The 19,648-nt window shown below is 42.5% G+C and overlaps 1 protein-coding gene across 4 annotated transcripts in view; it reads right to left on the bottom strand.

Annotated features, from left to right (window-relative positions):
* Nucleotides 1-19,648, bottom strand: part of elovl6 (ELOVL fatty acid elongase 6) — a 110,360-nt gene that overhangs the window by 56,845 nt on the left and 33,867 nt on the right. The window contains exon 1 of one of the 4 annotated variants that reach the window (XM_072255955.1): nt 5,293-5,363. The exons of the other annotated variants lie outside the window; for them this stretch is intronic. The gene's annotated coding sequence lies outside the window, so the exon portion shown is untranslated. Of the gene's footprint in view, nt 1-5,292; nt 5,364-19,648 lie in introns of those variants that run through there. 4 annotated transcript variants of the gene reach the window in all.

The raw sequence follows: 19,648 nt of genomic DNA on the forward strand, positions 1-19,648 counted from the left end.
TCACCACTCAATCCTTGCAACATGGATTCCAAGAGTCCTGCACTTTCCTTCGACAGGGGCTAACGAGAGGGAGAGGATTGATGGTCAAACACAGACAGACAGTGTCAAACATCCACCCCCAACCTCCACTCACAAGTTCACTGACTTCAGCCTTGCTAGATACCTCAATCAGAGGGAAGCAATGGAGTTGACCACAGGCGCGTGCCCCATATCCAGCCCTCTGGGCTGCACACTCCACTCCCAACCTCACTGAACTCCCTCAGAGGCAGCGAAGCCCTAAAATTGTCCAATCGGCCCAAAAGTACACCATTGAGATGTAAATCACAGGTTCCAACTGTGCACAGCTTAGTAGTAGAAGCATATTTGAACGAAGTAGTAGGAGTAAACGTAGTTCCGTGAACTGTCAGCAGGGCATCGCTGTTGGTCGCGCTGTTTGCTTGAAGTTTGATCGTGTCTTGGTGTCATCTGCACCTATATATTGCAGATGATACAAATGCACGGGCAAGGTACTATGATCCAAAATACAGGTTCTATTCTGTTGGTCTGTTCCACCTCTTCACAGAGTTTTATACGTACTTTTCTTTGGTGGTACAATGAAAAACTTAAATTTAAATGGTAGTCTTTCCAGCAACAGAACAGAAAACCCTCATTCCCACTGCGCTAGTTTTCAGGGTGACCAATTGTACCAGATAATGGACACCACATTCAGACCAGGTTCCTTTTCACGAAAAGAGAGTGAAGCACTTGATTCTATGACAGGAAGACAGAGCAGCGTAGGTGTAGGCAAGAATGCAAGCAGACATGAAGTGCCTCTTTTTCCAAGCCAATCACAATAGAGTAACTGAAGATAAAGAAACTTAATGCAAAGCACGTCCTCACCAAGTAAACACAAAAAGTTAGCCAGAAGCCAAAGGGGCCAATTTAATGGCAGATTATATCGCCTGCCCAAAAATTAAACATTCAACGCAAATGAGCTGGCAAATTGCCTCTGAACAAATACAAGAGCAGCCTGTTTGTCAGGTGTCATTTCTATTACACAATGCAAAATTAAATTCAATTAAATCCTGGGTGCATCTCAACTACTTTCTTCCCACCTTTTCTACAAGACAACTGACAAACACCAACTTCACAGGTGAGTGACGGCTGAGTTGACCTTTGGGTCGGACACCTGCCTAACCTCATGCTCTAATATAAAGAAGTGTTAAGTCCAATACCGTGCTTTCTACACAGGAACAAGGGTTAGGCCTTTGCAGGACTCCCTCAAAATTTCAGAAGCATTACTTGTGTGCAGTTTTGGTCCCCTAATCTGAGGAAAGACATCCTTGCCATAGAGGGAGTACAAAGAAGGTTCACCAGATTGATTCCTGGGATGGCAGGACTTTCATATGAAGAAAGACTGGATGAACTGGGCTTGTACTCGTTGGAATTTAGAAGATTGAGGGGGGATCTGATTGAAACGTATAAGATCCTAAAGGGATTGGACAGGCTAGATGCAGGAAGATTGTTCCCAATGTTGGGGAAGTCCAGAACGAGGGGCCACAGTTTGAGGATAGAGGGGAAGCCTTTTAGGACCAAGATTAGGAAAAACTTCTTCACACAGAGAGTGGTGAATCTGTGGAATTCTCTGCCACAGGAAACAGTTGAGGCCAGTTCATTGGCTATATGTAAGAGGAAGTTAGATAGGGCCCTTCTGGCTACGGGGATCAGGGGGTATGGGGGGGAAGGCTGGGGCGGGGTTCTGAGTTGGATGATCAGCCATGATCATAATAAATGGCGGTGCAGGCTCGAGGGGCCGAATGGCCTACTCCTGCACCTATTTTCTATGTTTCTATATTACCTGGAAGGTAAAACCATTGACACAGTGCACGAGGAAATCTGCAGATGCTGGAAATTTAAGCAACACACACAAAATGCTGGTGAACGCAGCACGCCAGGCAGCATCTATAGGAAGAGGTACAGTCGATGTTTCAGGCCGAGACCCTTCGTCAGGACTAACTGAAAGAAGAGATAGTAAGAGATTTGAAAGTGGGAGGGGGAGGGGGAGATCAGAAATTATACGAGAAGACAGGAGGGGGAGGGATGGAGCTAAGAGCTGGAAAGTTGATTGGTAAAAGGGTTATGAGGCTGGAGAAGGGAGGGGATCATGGGACAGTAAGCCTAGGGAGAAAGAAAGGGGGAGAGGAGCCCAGAGGAAGATCGAGAGCAAGCAAGGAGTTATAGTGAGAGGAACAGAAGGAGAAAAAAAAGAGAAAGAAAGGGGAAAAAAATTTAAAAAATAAATAAATAAGGAATGGACTAAGAAGGAGAGGAGGGGCATTAACGGAAGTTAGAGAAGTCAATATTCATGCCATCAGGTTGGAGACTACCCAGACGGAATATAAAGTGTTGTTCCTCCAACCTGAGTGTGGTTTCATCTTGGCAGTAGAGGAGGCCGTGGATAGACATATCAGAATGGAAATAGGACGTGGAATTAAAATGTGTGGCCACTGGGAGATCCTGCTTTCTCTGGCGGACAGAGCGTAGGTGTTCAGCAAACCGGTCTCCCAGTCTGCGTCAGGTCTCACCAATATATAGAAGGCCACATCGGGAGCACCGGACGCAGTATATCACCCCAGTCGACTCACAGGTGAAGTGTCGCCTCACCTGGAAGGACTGTCTGGGGCCCTGAAGAGTGATGAGGGAGCAAGTGTAAGGGCATGTGTAGCACTTGTTCTGCTTACAAGGATGAGTGCCGGGAGGGAAATCAGCGGGTAGGGATGGCGGGGATTAATGGATAAGGGAGTCACGTAGGGAGCAATCCCTGTGGAAAGCAGAGGGGGGGGGAGGAAAAGATGTGCTTGGTGGTGGGATCCTGTTGGAGGTGGCGAAAGTTACGGAGAATTATGTGTTGGACCTGGAGGCTGGTTGGGTGGTAGGTGAGGACAAGCGGAACCCTATCCTTACTGGGGTGACGGAGGATGGGGTGAGAGCAGATGTGCGTGAAATGGGAGAGATGCATTTGAGAGCAGAGTTGATGGTGGAGGAAGGGAAGCCCCTTTCTAGGCTTTTCATTCCAGGATGAAGGAGATGTTTTCTTTTTTTTTAAAGAAAGGGGCTTCCCTTCTTCCACCATCAACTCTGCTCTCAAACACATCTCTCCCATTTCACGCACATCTGCTCTCACCCCATCCTCCGTCACCCCAGTAAGGATAGGGTTCCCCTTGTCCTCATCTACCACCCAACCAGCCTCCAGGTCCAACAGATAGTTCTCCGTAACTTCCGCCACCTCCAACAGGATCCCACCACCAAGCACATCTTTCCCTCCCCCACCTTTCTGCTTTCTGCAGGGATTGCTCCTTATGCGACTCCCTTGTCTATCTGTCATCGCCCCATCCCTTCCCACCAATCTCCCTCCTGGCACTTATCCTTGTAAGCGGAACAAGTGCTACACATGCCCTTACACTTCCTCCCTCACTACCATTCAGGGCCCCAGAGAGTCCTTCCAGGTGAGGCAACACTTCACCTGTGAGTTGGCTGGGGTGATATACTGTGTCCGGTGCTCCCGGTGCGGCTTTCTATATACTGGTGAGACCCGACGCAGACTGGGAGATTGTTTCGCTGAACACCTACGCTCTGTCCGCCAGAGAAAGCAAGATCTCCCAGTGGCCACACATTTTAATTCCATGTCCTATTCCCATTCTGACGTGTCTATCCACGGCCTCCTCTACTGTCAAGATGAAGCCACACTCAGGTTGGAGGAACAACACCTTATATTCTGTCTGGGTAGCCTCCAACCTAATGGCATGAACATTGACTTCTCTAACTTCCATTAATGTCCCTCCTCCCCTTCTTACCCCATCCCTTATTTATTTATTTTTTTATTTATTTCCCCCCCCCTTTCTTTCTCTCTCTCTTTTCTCCTCCCTTTGTCCCTCTCACTATAACTCCTTGCCTGCTCTCCATCTTCCTCTGGGCTCCCCTCTCCCTTTCCTTCTCCCTAGTCCTCCCGTCCGATGATCCGCTCCCTTCTCCAGCCTTGTATCCCTTTTGCCAATCATCTTTCCAGCTCTTGGCTCCATCCCTCCCCCTCCTGTCTTCTCCTATCATTTTGGATCTCCCCCTCCCCCTCCCACTTTCAAATCTCTTACTAGCTCTTCTTTCGTTAGTCCTGACAAAGAGTCTCGGCCTGAAACGTCCACTGTACCTCTTCCTGTAGATGCTGCCTGGCCTGCTGCGTTCCACCGGCATTTTGTGTGTGTTGACAGAAACAGTACCTAAGTTTCTAGCTGAGCTGATGAACAGACTAAAACACCAGAGGTAAACATCAAAGTAATGTCAAAATGATGCAAGAACCCCAATCACTAGCCATTCTCAATTAAAGAGCTTGACTTATAGGAAGGAGCTTTAAAACACAGTCATGGCAGGCAAGGGCAGCACACCTGCATCAATTTACAAGCAAAACAGAGGAAATGGCTCATGTATTAATCTTCCAATCTCAGAATCAGGTTTAATATCACCAGCTTATGTTGTGACATTTGTCGACTTTGCAGCAGCAGCACAATATAATACATAATAGAGAAAAAACTGAATTACAATAAGAATATGAAATAGTTAACTAAGTAGTACAAAAATAGAAATAAAAAAGTAGTAAGGCAGTGTTCATGGGTTCAATGTCCATTCAGAAATCAGATGACAGAGGGTAAGAAGCTGTTCCTGAATCACAGAGCATGTGCCTTCAGGCTTCTGTACCTCCTTCTTGATGGCAGCAATGAGAAGCGGGCACCTCCTGGGTAGTGGGGGCCCTATATACATTTTGTGCTCACAATATGGAGCCTTCGATATGAAACCATCCATAAATGATCAATTTGCACAACACATGTGTTTAATATACAGGAGATCCCAGATTCTGGTTGCTTACTACTTGAATTCACCTCCCCATTCCCAATCTGACTGTTTCCGTCTGTGGCTTCCTGCACTGTTCCACTGAGGTTCCATGAACACAAACTTGAGTCGTCTCAAGGATGCCTCACCTTCTTGCTGGTCATGTTGCAGCCTTCAGGAGTCAATATTGAATAATCCAACATGTTAGTAACATGTTTTCTTTCTCTCCATAACCATTGCTGCCTTTTGTCATTTGCAGCTTTCTTTAAAAAAAAATCAGCATTGTTTAATATTCTAGGCTTGCCGCACAGCCTTATCATTAACAATCCATTATGTGCTTCTAATGGATATTCCAACTCCCTCCCCCCTCAGTCTCAGCTATTCTTTATTCTATTCAAACCCCCTTCTCCTCCATCTCTCCTGTACACTAACCTGCTATTCTTTTTCCAAAATCTGATGAAGGGTCTCGGATCTGAAACAACATTCTGCTCAGCCTGCTGAGTACTTTCATTTCAGATTTCCAGCTTCCACATTTCAGTTATTTATTTAACTTCCAATTGCTTCACTGCCGGTCATGTGCAATACAATGATGTTCTTTCTAAATGATGAGTAAGTGATCTTAAATACAGCAGGCATTGTTGATATTTAAAATGAAATGTAAATTGCGCATTTTATTAAAGAAATATTCACTCCCGTAACAAATCCCCTAATCTATAATGTTGCACAATATTTCGTGTCATTTTTGACTGTATTGATCACAAAGGCACACCCCTGTTATCAACACTGAATTGAAGAAATGACAAGGCAGATTTTACATTGAACTTTATCCTTCACCTTTGTAATACTGCAATCGAAATTAATGAATATCTTTTCATAACATCAGGCAATTTTAGTTTTCAAATACAAACTCTCCATTTGTGAAAAAAATAAAGAAATGGGAATGGGAAACTAAGTTCACCTTTCAGGCCGATGCCTTGTTCTCATTGCTACCATCAGGAGGAAGAAGATACAGAAGCCTAAAGGCACACACCCAACAATTCAGAAACATCTTCGTCCCCTCTGCCATTAGATTTCTAACTGGACATTGAACAGTACCCCACTACTTTTTTATTTCTGTTTTTTGCACTAATATAACTATTTAATATATCTACTGTAATTCACAGTTTTTCCTCTCTATTATTATGTGTTGCATTCTACTGCCTCCATAAAGTTAACAAATTTCATGACCCATGCTGGTGATATTAAACCTGAATCTGATTCATCTGAATGAAACAATTTGTGCCTTTTTTCTTCCCATTTAAATCGTACATTCTAGAGCCACTAAAACATGGGACAAAACTTAAGTAAGGAATATGATGGGAAGAGAGCACAGCAGTTCCCCCCAACATTATGATTCCTCTCAAACACAACTATTCAACAAGTGCTTATCACATTCTATGGAAACTGTGGGTGACCTACTTTGGGGGGGGGGGGGGTTAGTTAGAAATGATGAATGATGCAGTTCCAGCAGAGAAAAGCTGAAATCTCAAAAACTTCTATAGATGTACCATGGAGAGCATTCTGACGGGCTGCGTCACTGATCACTGTCTGGAATGGTGGGGGGGGGGGTCTCAAAAACTTCTATAGATGTACCATGGACAGCATTCTGACGGGCTGCGTCACTGTCTGGTATGGTGGGGGCGGGGGGTTGCTACTGCACAGGACCGAAAGAACCTGCAGAGGATTGTAAATCTAGTCAGATCCATCTTGGGTACTAGCCTACAAAGTACCCAGGACATCTTCAAGGAGCGGTGTCTCAGAAAGGCAGCATCCATTATTAAGGACCTCCAGCACCCAGGGCATGCCCTTTTCTCACTGTTACCATCAGGTAGGAGGTACAGAAGCCTGAAGACACGCACTCAGCAATTCAGGAACAGCTTCTTCCCCTCTGCCATCCGATTCCTAAATGGACATTGAACCCTTGGACACTACCTCACTTTTTTTGTAAAAAATGCGTATATATTATTTATGTTTTTGCATGATTTTTAATCTATTCAATATAGATTACTGTAATTGATTTATTATTTTATTTTGTTTTTTTTTCTAGATTATGTATTGCATTGAACTGCTGCTGCTAAGTAAACAAATTTCACGTCACGTCAGTGATAATAAACCTGATTCTGATTCAACATGTGAACCTTTGAGAATAATTCTTCTAATCCATGGTCTGAGAAATATTAGGCGTTCAACCATTTAATAGGCTCACTATTTAGCATAATGAGTTGAATGACCCCTTCTTCACCTAAATATACTCATTATTAATGAGAAGTTGCCAATTATGTGGGAAAAATCATGATTCCCTTTGCAATACAAAGATTTGGGAGGTGGAGGGAGATGAGCCGTAACTTTAATTCCTCCAACCCACAGATGTGAATGGGGTAGAAGAAGTTACAGTTTATCATCCCTCATCAGGAAGGGTCCCAGAGCTTCTAGCTGCATGTCCAAACCTTTGGTGCAGTTTGAGATTTGAGTCAGATTGTGGAACTGCTCTTGCCTGAATTTTCCCAATGAATTCTAGACATTGCCATTTTAATTTGGCAAAGAATCAAGAAAGTTGTCAAAATATTTTTCAGGAGACTGCATGGATTAATTTTAAACTTTGTCTTGCACTCTGCTAGCATGGAATTCCTGAGACTCAGTAAATGAAATGAGAAGAGGGAAGACGCTTTAATGCAACTGATTATGGGTTATGAGGCAGAGAACTCCTATACCCAGGTGTGTCAAGTTTACCCAATAAGCAATCTTTGAATTGCCAATCCCACTCTATCCTCCACAGGGATGTTTCAGGGCATGTTATGCTAGGACTTGCACACTATTCACTTCCTAACCGTTAAGCAAACCACAATAGCTTGCCTGGAGGAAAGGCCATTTGGGATCATTTTAATGTCTTCAGGAAACACTAATTTCAGTGTATCCCAACTATTTTCCTATATTTTCATCCCAGCTTGCGAGTACTCTATCTTCCAAGTAACCATATATGTGAAGACAGACTTCAAAATGGGAAATTTAGCACCCAGATCAAAGTTAAATATCAGTTAAAACAGTTACAATGCCAGCTGAAAATGCGTTATGAGTTACATTAAGATGAAGAAAGAGGTTCAACTTGAAGAAGAGTGAAAGAAATGTATTGCAAAATTAACTTGGAAGTAAATAAATTCTGAAGCATCCCTAAGAGTAGGGTTGTTATATCTGTAACTCCAAAACATGAAACTCGTTGAAAGAAAAAAAAGTCCTGAAGGTGATTCATGTACGTTGTGTTTACTTTAAACGAGGTGAGCATGTATCACGTGGTAGCGTCGCAACCTATGTAATTCACTTGTTTTTAACATATAATCCATAATGAATTAAAAAAATGCTTAATCAATTTACAATATTATTCAAACACTACTGAAATATTGGATAAACACTCCTCCCTGTTTAGATATAAACTCCAATTCAATAGCGAATGTATCTCAACTATATACACAGTATAGTATTAGTACCTGACTATACACTCAAAAACTTCTATAGTTGTACCGTGGAGGGCATTCTGACAGGCTGCATCACTGTCTGGTATGGAGGGACTACTGCACAGGACCGAAAGAAGCTGCAGAGCTTTGTAAATCTAGTCAGCTCCATCTTGGACACTAGCCTACAAAGTACCCAGGATCAGGGAGCGGTGTCTCATAAAGGCAGCGTCCATTATTAATGACCTTCAGCACCCAGGGCATGTCCTTTTCTCACTGTTACCATCAGGAAGGAGGTACAGAAGCCTGAAGACACACACTCAGCGATTCAGGAACAGCTTCATCCCCTCTGCCATCTGATTCCTAAATGGACACTGAACCCTTGGACACTACCTCACTTTTTTTAAAATATACAGTATTTCTGTTTTTGCATGTTTTTAATCTAGTCAATATACATATACAGTAATTGATTTACTTATTTGTTATAATTATTTTATTTTTTTTCTCTTCTATATTAAGTATTGCATTGAACTGCTGCTGCTAAGTTAACAAATTTCACGTCACATGCCAGTGATAATAAATCTGATGCTGATTCTGATATAAACACCCACAGCATAGTAAATTTTTAAATTGTCCCACTCAGGCCTAAAGATTTAATAGCTTTTCAGGCTTTCTTACTCTTGTGGGATAACATCTTTCCTGACAAGGGTGATCACTCTGCTTGGTTGGTGAGACCTGTGGCTGTCAAACAATCCCAGGTTCAGGTTCTGGAGCCTCCTCTGTGGAGGCTGTAGGAGTTGACTCTGAGACCGTAGTAAGTGGTTCTGACAGCTCTGGACAGCTTTCTCCTTCCCTCAGCTTTGCTCTCTGGATCTACTTCGACCCTTGCTCCTTTCCTTTTCAATTTCTTGTCTTTCTTTTTCTTCTTTTAGTTTCTTGTAAATATCTCTGAATTTGCTAATTTCTTGAGGAATTAAGTCTCGTTTATCCTCTTCTATTTCCATAGAACTTCTCATCCTTCCTTCTCCTTTTCCTTTTTCTTCTTTCCAGGGTGTGCATCTTGATCCTGAGAAAGTGCCTTAAATCTCTAGCTTACTCTCTTATTAATCCTGCTATTGCTCCCTTCATGCTCTGATCTCTCCTCTTGGTTTCCTCATTCACATCATCTGACAAATCCTGTTTTTACATCTCAATTGACTCTTTTCATTTTGGCCTTCCATTTATCCAGCTGGACTTTGGTCTTTGCATCTACTTTTACAAGCAGCTTTTTGTCCCCCACTTGAAGTTCAGGCAATAACCTTAAAACACACAGTGCAGATTCTGGATCTTTACACTCACAAAAGTTGAAAGCATGCAACTTTCCTGAAGCTCCTTGAACTCACTTCCAGCCTAAAAGCAAGCCACATTTCGCAAATAACTTCCTGTTTAAACATATCAGAAGCTTTCTCATGTATGTTGCCTACAAAAACTATTGTAGTTGGACCACTACTTTCCTCACTTTCACAATTCCATTGAGCAGCATAATCCTTCCCAACCAGAGGCAGAGAGTTTGGCACCAACATCTATTTGCCTTCTCGGGCAATGGTTCATAGCGTACAGCTTGGAGACAGTTCAGAATTAGGTTTATTATCACTGGCACGTGTCGTGAAATTTGTTAACTTGGCGACAGCAGTTCAATGCAATACATAATATAGAAGAAAAAATAATAGTAAATCAATTACAGTATACATATACTGAATAGATTAAAAATCATGCAAAAACCAGAAATAATATACATTAAAAATGTGAAGTAGTGGCCAAAGCTTCAATGTCCATTTAGGAATCGGATGGCAGAGGGGAAGGAGCTGTTCCTGAATTGCTGAGTGTGTGCCTTCAGGCTTCTGTACCTCCTACCTGATGGTAACAGTGAGAAAAGGGCATGCCCTGGGTGCTGGAGGTCCGTACTAATGGATGCTGCCTTTCTGAGACACCACTCCTTGAAGATGTCCTGGGTACTTTGTAGGCAAGTACCCAAGATGGAGCCAACTAAATTTACAAAGCTCTGCAGCTTCTTTCGGTCCTGTGCAGTAGCCCCTCCATACCAGACAGTGATGCAGCCTGTCAGAATGCTCTCCACAGTACATCTATAGAAGCTTTTCAATGTTTTTGTTGACATCTCAAATCTCTTCAAACTCCTAATGAAGTATAGTCCCTGTCTTGCTTTCTTTATAGCTGCATCGATATGTTGGGAGTAGGTTAGGCCCCCAACATATCGGGACAGTTGTGGCATCATCCAGTACCTTTCTTAATTTACTTTTAGTTGACTCTGTAGCAGAGGATGTGGCATACAAATGTTGGATGGATCTCCAATCAGGTTGTAATTGTCTCAGCCAATCGTGTCCCCACAATGGTGGTCCGCCTGCTTTTACCACATGCAAGCCAATGTGGCTTGTTGGTTGTTGCATTTCACAGTTATGAATGTCATTACCACAGGAATGATCTTTTCTCCAGTACAAGTTCTTAGCTGGATATCTGCAGACTTCAGTTTAGTATCTTTGAAATGCTGTTCGAACTCATTTTATGGAACGACTGAAACAACCGAGCTAGAGTCCAATTCAATTTTAATTAGTTTGTCATTCCCTCCTGGTATAAGCCATATGGCTTGTCTGTTGTTAGCTTCCATATTGTAAATCTCTAAGCTAGCCAGTCCTATGTCACTGACTGAGACTTTTCATCAAAGTGCATATTAGTGCTCTTTTTGAAACTGCAATTTGATTCTTTAGCTTTTTCTCTTCCCTGTGCAGTCCATTTATTTTTGTCTACCCAAAACACTCTCTGTATGGGATCTACTTTGTTGCATTTTCTGCAAGTATTACCTTCAAACCCGCATTGGTCTGGTATATGTGAGCCCCTGCCACAACGGTAACACATTATGTTCGGCCAGGCCAGTTTCTGTTTAGACGTTGCAATGTTGTTCACGCTCACTTTCATTCCTGCTATAACTCAAATGCATTCCGGTCTGCTGTTTCCACTGATACAGCAATTTCAACTAATCTTATAAATGTAAGTAGTGTTTCACTTAGGAACCATTTTTGAATGTTTTCTCATAAGAATCCACATACTGAACAATCTCTTGGTGCATCATTAAACTCATCACCGAACTGATAATGCTCAAACATCTTCAATTCAGCCATGTGCACTGAAATCAACTCCCCTTCATATTGATTCTCCTCATGAAACCTAAAGCATCAACAATGGTTTCAGTTCTAAATGTTTCTGCATTACTTTCATGATATCAGCAAAGCTCATTTTGGCTGGTTTGGCTAGAGCAGTCAGACTCGTAAGCAAACCGTATGCCTTTAAATTCAATGCACTCAATAAAATTGGTACTTGTTTCTCACTGGGTACTTCATTTGCTTTAAACTACTACTCAATCCACTCATTATACAACATCCAGTTATCTTTTGTGTAATTAAACATGTCAATCTTTCCGACATAGCCAGCCATTTATGCTCTTTTTTAAAAGATTATCACTTAGTACTCAGTTTCTAATCCTGTGAATTCTTCCATTTATTGCCTTTTCAAAAAAAAACTTGACCATGTCTGTCCCTTCTGAAGAAGCATGTGCAGTGCTTTTTTTCACTTTAAGTGAGGCAGGCACTTGGTAGCATCATGACGTATGGAATTCACTTACTTTTACATATAATCCATAATGAATTTAAATGAGCAAGAATGTTAAAATACATTTACATTACTCAAATACTATTGAAATATTAAATACACAACAGCGATAAGGGAATTTCATAGATTAACATCAGCAAGTAATATTTATTATGGCAATTGACAGTAATCCCGCAATTTTCAAGCATTTTTCTCTATTAAACTCATACAGTAGATAACTCCATCAAATCATTACAAATAAAAATAAAAATCATTACAAATCAGAAATCAGGGAGTGGCTCTTAAGGTTTATTAATGCCACTAAATAGACACCATGTTTGAACTGTATTGACACCTGTGGCTGTGGACTTATGTTGATAGGCAATTGCATGCTGTACAGTGTGTATTGAAACAAATAAATAAATAACACTTCTGACTCTTTTTGAATAAATCAGCTAGAATGGTAGGCAATATCCCAAGATGATTGATTTACCACAAGCAATCAGGACATCATTTGCAACTGCTTCTAAGTCCTCCATTTGCCATACTGAGCTGTTCAGTACCATATTCTAGTACTTCACATTAGTTACCCAATTGGTGCCTTAACTATTTAAATATCAACACTACAGGAGCCCATTTCACATGGAGAATAAAACAGACAAATTGCCATTTGCCAGCTTTTAAACCATAACGTGCAATTTCAGAATAAGTTAAAATGGCAATGTTCTGAATGGATCAGACAAGAGCAGTACAAAAACTGACACAAAAATCTCAAACTACACCAATAGCTTGGACACACAATTAGAAGCTGTAGCATCCAACACCCACCCTCAGTGAACTGTAGACAAAGGGAGAGTGAGGGATTGTGAAATGAATTAGGCAATAAAAGGACAGGATTTAAACTGTATTAGACCAGAATGAATGGATAAAAGTTGTGACATTTTAAGTCAGTGGTACTTAGGGCGTCCTGACATTCCACCTCTCAAATTTGAGTTTTCTCAAATCTCTGACAAGCTTCAAGTTAAACCAGACTTTTTTCCTGCCAACATGAATCTGCTTTAATGCCAACATTGATGCCAACATGTAAATACTACCCAATGCACAAGTTTTGAGCCTTCAGCCAATCAACCTCAAATTATGCTTGCAACAGTTTTGTTTTTTGATGCAATCAGAAATAAACAGAGAATACAATCAATCAAAATGTATATAATTTGTAGAGTCAAGTTTCAATAACCTTTATGCTTCTTTAGGACTAGAAATAGGCCATTTGGCCCTTCAAGTCTGCTCTGCCATTTCATCATGGCAGAACCAATCTTCCTCTTAGCCCCTATCTCCTGCCTTCTCCCCGTATCCCTTAATGTCCCGACTAATCAAAAATCTACCAGACTGCCTTAAATACATATATAAAGACTTGACCCCAAATTGGCAAAGAATTCCACAGACTCACCATTCTCTGGCTAAAGAAATTCCTCCTCATCTCTATGAGTCCTAGCTATGCCTGCCTTTCTGTTGGCTTTGTGGAACAATCTATGTTCCGTGCCTATTCTGGTATCTGTCCCCCACTTTTCCTTCGCTACATCGACAACTGCATTGGCGCTGCTTCCTGCACGCATACTGAGCTCGTTGACTTCATTAACTTTGCCTCCAACCTTCACCCTGCCCTCAAGTTTACCTGGTCCATTTCTGACACCTCCCTCCCCTTTCTAGATCTTTCTGTCTCTGTCTCTGGAGACAGCTTATCCACTGATATCTACTATAAGCCTACTGACTCTCACAGCTATCTGGACTATTCCTCTTCTCACTGTCTCTTGAAAAAATGCCATCCCCTTCTCGCAATTCCTCCGTATCCGCCGCATCTGCTCTCAAGATGAGGCTTTTCATTCCAGGACAAGAGAGATGTCCTCCTTTTTAAAAGAAAGGGGCTTCCCTTCCTCCACTATCAACTCTGCTCTCAAACGCATCTCCTCCATTTCACGTACATCTGCTCTCACTCCATCCTCCCGCCACCCCACTAGGAATAGGGATCCCCTGGTCCTCACCTACCACCCCACCAGCCTCCGGGTCCAACATATTATTCTCCGTAACTTCCGCCACCTCCAACAGAATCCCACCACTAAGCACATCTTTCCCTCCCCCCCCCCCTGCTTTCCGCAGGGATCGCTCCCTGCGCGACTCCCTTGTTCATTCGTCCCTCCATCCCTCCCCATTGATCTCCCTCCTGGCACTTATCCTTGTAAGCGGAACAAGTGCTACACATGCCCTTACACTTCCTCCCTCACTACCATTCAGGGCCACAGACAGTCCTTCCAGGTGAGGCGACACTTCAGCTGTGAGTCGGCTGGGGTGATATACTGCATCCGGTGCTCCCGATGTGGTCTTCTATATATTGGCGAGACCCGACGCAGACTGGGAAACCGCTTTGCTGAACACCTACGCTCTGTCCGCCAGAGAAAGCAGGATTTCCCAGTGGCCACACATTTTAATTCCACATCCCATTCCCATTCTGACATGTCTATCCACGGCCTCCTCTACTGTAAAGATGAAGCCACACTCAGGTTGGAGGAACAACACCTTATATTCCGTCTGGGTAGCCTCCAACCTGATGGCATGAACATCGACTTCTCTAACTTCCGCTAATGCCTCACCTCCCCCTCATACCCCATCTGTTATTTATTTTTATACACACATTCTTTCTCTCACTCTCCTTTTTCTCCCTCTGTCCCTCTGACTATACCCCTTGCCCATCCTCTGGGATCCCCCCCGCCTTGTCTTTCTCCCCGGACCTCCTGTCCTATGATCCTCTCATATCCCCTTTGCCAATCACCTGTCCAGCTCTTGGCTCCATCCCTCCCCCTCCTGTCTTCTCCTATCATTTTGTATCTCCCCCGCCCCCTCCCACTTTCAAATCTCTTACTAACTCTTCCTTCAGTTATCCTGACGAAGGGTCTCGGCCTGAAACGTCGACTGTCCCTCTTCCTAGAGATGCTGCCTGGCCTGCTGCGTTCACCAGCAACTTTGATGTGTGTTCCTCCTCATCTCTGTTCTAAAAGGATGCCTCTCTATTCTGAGGCTGTGCCCTCTGGTCTTAGAATCTCCCACGATAGGAAACATCCTCTCCACATCCACCTTATCAGGGCCTTTCACCATTCAACAGGTTTCAATGAGGTCACCCCTCATTCTTCTGAATTCTAGTGAATACAGGCCCAGAGCCATCAAACATTCTTCACCTGACAAGCATTTCAATCCTGGAATCATTTTCCTGAACCTACTTTGAACCCTGTCCAGTTTCAGCACATCCTTTCTAAGATAAGGGGTCCAAAACTGCTCACAATACTCCAAATGAGGCCTCACCAGTTCCTGACAAAGAATCAACATTATAACCTTGCTTTTATATTCTAGTCCTTTTGAACATCACATTTGCTTTCTTCACCATGGACGAAACTGCAAATTAACCTTTAGGGAATCCTGCACAAGGACTCCCAAGTCCCTTTGCACCTCAGCTTTTTTTAGTATTTTCTCTCCATTTACAAAACAGTCAACCTTTTCATTTCTTCTACCAAATTGCATGACCATACGCTTCCCAACACTGTATTACAAATGTCATTTCTTTGTCCCTTCTTCTGATATGTCCAAGTCCTTCTATAGCCTTTCTACTTCCTCAAAACTACCTGCCACTCCACCTTTCTGCAAACTTTGGATTTTGGAATTGATGGCTTTGTTGCAAATCATTGACACATAACATTTAAAAAATAAATACATCGGTCCCAACACAGACACCTGTGAAACATCATAAGTCATCGGCAGCCAACCAGAAAAGGCCTTCTCTACTCCCACTCTTTGTTCCTTGCCCATCAACCGCTGCTTTATCCATGCTAGAATCCTTCCTGTAATACTATGGGCTCACAGCTTGTTACACAGCCTCATGTGCGGCAGTTGTCAAAGACCTTCTAAAAATCCAGGTACACAATGTCAACTGATTCTCCTTTGTCCACCCTGCTTGTAATTCTTCAAAGAATTCCAACAGATTAGTCAGGCAAGATTTATCCTTGAGGCAAAACGATGGCCTATTTTATCATGTGCCTCCAAGTACCTTGAGATCTTATCCTTAATAATTGACTTCGACATCTTCCCAACCACCGAGGTGAGACTAACTGGCCTATAATTTTATTTCTTCTGCCTCTCTCCCTTCTAGAAGAGTGGAGAGACACTTGCAATTTTCCAGTTTCCTGGTACCACTCCCGAATCTAGTAATTCTTGAAAGATCATTAATGCCTCCACAATCTCTTCAGCCACCTTTTTCATAATTCTGGGATGTACACCATCTGGTCCAGGTGACTTATCTACCTTTCAAGTTTCTAAGAACCTTCTCTCTAGTAATGGTAACTTCATACACATCATGACCCCTGACACATAGAACTTCGACCATATTGCTGGTGTCTTCCACAGTGAAGACTAATGCAAAATACTTATTCAGCTTATCCGCCATTTTGTTGACCCCATTATTACCTCTCCAGCATCATTTTCCTGTGGTCCAATATCTGCTCTTGTCTCTCTTTTACACCTGATGTATCTGAAGAAACTTTTGGTATCCTCTTTAATATTACTAGCTAGCTTCCTTTGGTATTCCATCTTTCCTTTGGAATAGTTCTTTCTCTTTAACAATCCATATGTAATAGCACTTTCTGACTGTCACATCTTCAGCCGAAAGTGCTGAGTTTGTGATTCATCTCCTCTGAGGGCCCTGGCATCACAGCAGCCAGCCTTGAGTCAATTCACTTACTCTGCGCGACTTTGAAGGAACAGCCAGAAGCACTTCATGGAGCAAACATGATGGGACCAACCACCACTTCAATTGTGAAGATGGCTGGCATTTCAAAGCTTGCTGTGACTTTAGCCAACCTTTTCCAGTCTAATCACTCTGCTGGGATAAAACACAGGATGCAGCTAACCACAGTATCACCAAAAGTTTATGATACAAATATCATGACCCTGTCTATTCTCATTCATCATGAGTTGTAGTATGTTGTCAAGAGTGCTATGCGCTCAACAACTTGCTCATCAGTGCTCAGTCTAGTCTGTGCCTTAATCACTTGCTTGAGGACCTCATTACAGACTTGATCTAAACATAGATAACAGAACAAATTTGGTGAAAGAAGAATTAACGTCATTGACATCAAGGGTAATGAGCCCGGTAATAAATTCCCTAGTAACAGTGAAACCAATGGATATAAAGGGAAAGCTCTCTACAAAGAGAAATGATTATGATTTATCAGAATCATAACCACTGACGTTGGGTGGGACTACAACCAGAGGTCATGGGTTGAGGGTGAAAGGTGAAAAGTTTAAGGGGAACACAAGGGGAAACTTCTTCACTCAGAGGGCCATGAGAGGATGGAATGAGCTGCCAGCACAAGCAGAGCATGCAAGCTCGATTTCAACACTGAAGAGAAGTTTGGATAGGTACATGGATAGTGAGACTATGGTCTTGGTGCAGGTCCATAGGAGTAGGCAGTTTAAATGGGTCAGCATGGATTAGGTGGGCTGAAGGGCCTGTTTCTGTGCTGTGCTTCTCTATGACTCTGTGAAGTCAACCATTTTAATCTCAGGATATTAACGCACATATTATTCAAAGTAGTAAGATACTCGCCAACTGAAGGACAGAATGGGAATATTTACTGACAAGTATGGGTAGGCCAGTAGAGATTTAGCCTTACAGCTACAACAACCTCTTACTCTTGTCTTTTCTCCGTGGATTGTCACTTTGTCGTGGTGGAGAAGCTTGTGTGGTCCTGTGATCCCGAGAGCGATGCCATCTGGAGCTACATTCCTGGTAGGGTTACCCATGGCGGTAAGGTCGAGGGTGAGGTCCCTGACAAAGAACAATCCAACCAAGACCTCAACGGTGGAACAGGCCGACCAAGTTACTTCGAACTCAACGCTGTGAAGGCGGATGAAGGCTGCAATAAATCCATCAGCTCCAATCATTGTGGTTTCCATGCCATTGGAATCAGTTGGTTGATTTGTGAAGTATCATGTGCTTCTTGGTGTGCAACATCAAGTACACATTGAACAAATACACACATAGGCATCTTTGCTCTGTGGGCCACTTCTTCAGAACGAAGACCATCATCCTCGACCTTGAGGGATAGCCACAACGACGACTGTTGTCTGTGTGGAGTTTGGACATTTGCCCTGTGATGATATGGGGTTAAACACAGAATACAGCACAGGAATAGGCCCTTTGAAGCACAATAACTGAGTTCCCCTTTATCCTGGGTGTCCTGTAAATAGCTCTTTGTATTTAGGCATATGGTAGCATCTGAGTGGAGCTGATGGAAATGTGGTCAAAATAGGTTACAGTGAAAATTACCGAGGAAATGAGATTGCTCCAATTACTTACATAGACTTGATTGGTCAAAATGGCCTCCTATATTGTAAAGCAAAGAAATTACACAATGATGAGTTCCATCTGAAACTCCTCAAAAAATAAAAAGTGAAGCAAAGTCTCAAGCAGATAGAGAACCAGTTCATAAAGTGCAATTACATATGGATTGTTAAAGGCTGGTTTCCCCTATGCTCCATAACAAAACCACAAACTAGAAGCACACCTATTGAAGAGATTAGCTGTACCAGTTGCTGAGAATATTTCATACAGATCAGTTAATGAAGAGCTTTCTTGACAGCCTGAATGGCTAACTAAGCTCTGTTTCAAAGGTAATACCTGTATGGCCATTGCAGCCCCACTAACACAGGCAAAAAAAAACTCCACAGCTAGCAATGGCCCTGTGCCCAATAACATCAGGGCCACTGCTACCATAGAAGCAATTACTAAAACTTACAACACGAGCTCTCTGGCTAAATTAAAGCAAACCACTTACTCTTTGAAAATTATTTCAGTACAACTGCATAAACAAGACTTGTATCTTTCATGTGGTACTTCCTCTCAGAACACAAGTTTTAATCATTCAGAACGAAAAGGGTGAAATACTTTCCATATGCCTTTCAAGTTATGACCGAGCTTGCTGGTAGTCATTTTGAGATTTAAAAAAAACAAAAATTAAGTGGCTCTCAAATATAGAATCCACATCAGGAACTAATAGTTTAAGTAATAGCACAGATTAAGAGCACCACTTATAAATTAAATATTTAATAACATGTCCAATCTGTCTTTATAATTTCATGCGGCCACATCAGTAGACTTGGTCCTTTGAAAAACAGCACCCAGCCATCAAGTGTTTCAACATATTCAACTAATGCTCTTAATTTTTCTCCTGGATTTTCAAGTCCTGCCTTGTGGTGGGGTAGAGTCCTTTGATCACCCAGTAACCTCCAGTATGAACAGCGTTCTGTTGAAGGCTTGGAATGGAGTGAATCAGGAGACAGTCTTTTTTAAATCATTACCTGCCCATTTTTGAGCATGTGAAGCAGGATTTCTTCCTATTGCCGACTTCCCCGTAACAAGTTGAAGGAGAGTAGCATTCTCAATACATGTCAGTCCTTGCCATCAAGGTAGGGCTACCATGTCCTTGAATTACTGGATCTAGGACAGTGATGATAAAGGAACAAAGAAACATTTCCAGACCTGAATGTTGTATAATTTGGAAGGCAGCCTGCATATGGTGACGTTTCTATGCTGCTGCTGAACTTATCCTTCTTGGTGGTAA

This window comes from Mobula birostris, chromosome 4 (assembly GCF_030028105.1).
Source record: "Mobula birostris isolate sMobBir1 chromosome 4, sMobBir1.hap1, whole genome shotgun sequence".
In the NCBI taxonomy this organism is placed as follows: Eukaryota; Metazoa; Chordata; class Chondrichthyes; order Myliobatiformes; family Myliobatidae; genus Mobula; species Mobula birostris.